Source organism: Podarcis bocagei (genome assembly GCF_964188305.1).
Source record: "Podarcis bocagei genome assembly, chromosome: W".
In the NCBI taxonomy this organism is placed as follows: Eukaryota; Metazoa; Chordata; class Lepidosauria; order Squamata; family Lacertidae; genus Podarcis; species Podarcis bocagei.
Genome location: NC_138131.1, coordinates 23,661,693 through 23,665,180, shown reverse-complemented (window position 1 = coordinate 23,665,180; position 3,488 = coordinate 23,661,693).

Below are 3,488 nucleotides of genomic sequence, written 5' to 3'. Positions count from 1 at the left end.
CATTCATCACACACATCCAAAAAAACACAACCAAAAAGAAACATTAAAAGTTAAAAGACATTAACTAGAAAGAGAAAAAATAGAGAAAAAAGAGCAAAAAAGAAGAAAGAACATATATCACACGTTTACATCGACTTCCTTCCCTCCTGATTTCGGGTTTCTACTTTTAATAAATTCGTCTTACAGCTGGTGTTGGTTTTTAATTTATGGTTTATGACATCGGAAGAGTTAAATCAGACCTACTGCAGTTGTTAGGTTACCAGAATCGCCTTCACTATATACCATAAATTTATTCCAGTCCTCCTTTAACTTTGTATTTTTTTGATTTCTAATTCTTTGCGTCATTCTTGCCAATTCTATAAAATCATATAGCTTCAGTTGCCAATCCTTCACCGTTGGTATAGTTGGGTTTTTCCAATTTTGGGCAATTAGCATTCTAGCCGCAGCTGTTGCGTATTGGAACAGGGTTTTGTCTTTTTCCGGTATTTCTTTTCCTACCATCCCTAGTAAAAAGGCCTCTGGTTTTTTGGGAAATGTGAGTCTAAATATTTTTTTTAATTCATCATATATTTGATTCCAAATTTTTTTTATTCCCTCACATGTCCACCACATATGTATAAAATTCCCTTCGTTCGTTTTACATCTCCAGCAAGCCTTGTTACCGGTCTTATACATCCTATTTAATTTTTCTGGCGTTAGATACCATCTGTATATCATCTTTTCTAGGTTTTCTCTAATTGCTACACTTGCTGTGAATTTTATTCCCTGATTCCATAATTTCGACCATTTCTCATATTCTATATTGTGCCCCAAATCTCTTGCCCATTTTACCATAACTTCTTTAATTTCTAGATCTTTAGTATCCTCTTCCAATAAAATATTATACATTTTGGATAATAATTTAGATTTACTTTCAATTATTTCAATTTGGAATTTTGATTTCTTTTCGCTCATTCCTACTTTTTTATCTTCCGTCCATCTTGCATTGATCTGATGGTACTGTAGCCAACCCTTCAGCTTTCCTTTCAATTCCTCGTACGGTCTTAGTTTCCAGTTTTCACGGGAGCTTATCAGTAAATCTTCATATGTTAGGTTTTTCTCTTCCAGGTTTGATTTTTTAAATGATAAAATGTCTATTGGGGACAGCCACCAGGGTGTTCTTGGTTCTAACAGTTTTTTATTTCTTTCCCAAACTTCATATAATGGGCCTCTAATGATGTGATTCGAGAAGCCCTTATGTGTTCTTCCTTTATTTAACCAAAGGTAGGCGTGCCAGCCCCACCTATTATCTGCACCTTCAAGCTCCAATAGATCCATGTTCTCCATAGTTATCCAATCTTTCACCCAACATAAGCAGGCAGCTTCATAATATAATTTTAAGTTGGGTACCGCCATTCCCCCTCTCTCCTTTCGATCTGTAAGTAGTTTGTATCTGATCCTTGGCCTTTTTCCCTGCCATATAAATCTTGAGAGGACTTTCTGCCAATCTTTGAAAATTTTGGTCCCTCTAATGACCGGGATATTCTGAAAAAGGAACAGCATCTTGGGAAGAGTGTTCATTTTTATTGCCTCCATCCTACCGAACCACGAAAGATTGACTCTGCTCCAAACATCCAGATCTTTTTTGATTTTATTCCAGGTCGATGTATAATTATCTTCGATTAAATTTATATTTTTCGGTGTGAGCCAAATCCCTAAATATTTTACTTTTTTAGTCACTTTAATTCCATGTTGACTCTCTAATTTTTCTTTTATATCATTTCTCAAATTTTTTGTTAAAATTTTGGTCTTTGATCTATTCAGTTTGAATCCTGCTAGTCCGCCGTATTCTTCTAATATCTCCAACGCCTTTTCCATGCTCCCTTGCGGCTCTTCTAAGGATAACATCAAATCATCCGCGTAGGCTTTTAATTTGAACTCCTTTGATCCTAATTTGATCCCTTTGATCTCAGGTGTTAATCTTATTTTATTTGCCAAGACTTCTAAAACCATAATGAATAGGAGCGGGGAGAGGGGGCAGCCTTGCCTGGTTCCTTTTTCAATTTGAAACATGTTTGTAAGATTGTTGTTGATCACCAGTTTGGCAGATTGATTTGAATATATTGCCTGTATTCCTCTCAGAAATTCTCCCTGTATCCCCGCTTCTTCCATAGTCTTTAATAAGAACATCCAAGAAACATTATCGAACGCCTTTTCGGCATCTATGAAGATCAAAGCCGCTGGTATGTTGTTGTTAGTTTCCAGATATTCGATTAAGTTTATAGTGTGTCTCACATTATCCTTCAGGAATCTATTTGGTAAAAAGCCTGCTTGGTCTTTATGGATTAGGTTTAGCAGACACTTTTTTAATCTGTTTGCCATGATATCGGCGTATATTTTGTAATCGTTATTCAATAGGGATATTGGCCTGTAATTTTTAATACACATTTTATCTGCATCCGGTTTTGGAATTAATGTTATGAAGGCTTCCCTCCACGACTCAGGTATTTTCCCTCTTCTCAAGATGTTGTTCATTGTATCAACGAGCACCGGTGATAATTGATTTTCTAGTACTTTGTAGTATTTGGCCGAAAGGCCATCTGGGCCTGGAGCTTTTCCTATTTTCATTTTTTTTATAGCATTTTGAACCTCTTCTATGTTAATGGGCTTGTTTAGTTGGAATCTTTCTTCCTCCGTGATAGTCTTCCCTTTGTGTCTCTTTAAATATCTTTCTATTTGCATTGGGTCCTCTTCCCCTTTTTTATATAGTTCTTCATAGAATTCCAGAAACTTTTTTTGTATTTTAATTGGGTCTACTATCAGGTCTTCCTCTACTTTTATTTTATTTATCATATTCTGTTTCTGTCTTTTCCTCAGTTGCCAGGCCAAAAATTTCCCTGTTTTGTTCGCTGACTCAAAGTATCTTTGCTTCATTAGTTTGATTTTCCATTCGATTTCTTGACTCGTCAGCATCGAATATTGTGTTTGTAACATTTTTATTGCTCGGATACTTTGTTCATCTTTCGGGTGGTCTGTTAATTTTTTCTCATATTCTCTTAGCTGCTTAAGTATTTCTTCTTTCTTCTGCTGTCTTATCTTCTTCTTATAGTTGTTTTGCTGAATAAATAGACCTCTTATCACCGCCTTACTGGCGTCCCAGACCACTTCTATGCTTGTTTCTGTATTTAAATTTAAGTTAAAGTATTCTTTTAGGGTAGTTTTGGCCTTTTCAATGACATCATCTTTTTCTAATAGATATTCATTTAATCTCCATCGGAAACCTCCCTGTGTTATCCCTTTGATTTCCAGAGTTATCATGTTATGATCCGAAAGTGTTCTTGGGTGAATTTCACAACTTATTGTTCTTAGGGTAAGTGCTCTCGAGGTCCAGATCTGATCTATTCTGCCCCAGCTTTTATGTACTTCGGAAAAGAAGGTGAACTGCTTTCCTGTTGGGTGTTTATATCTCCATATGTCTGTTAAATCTAGGTTTTCTTCCAAATCTTGGA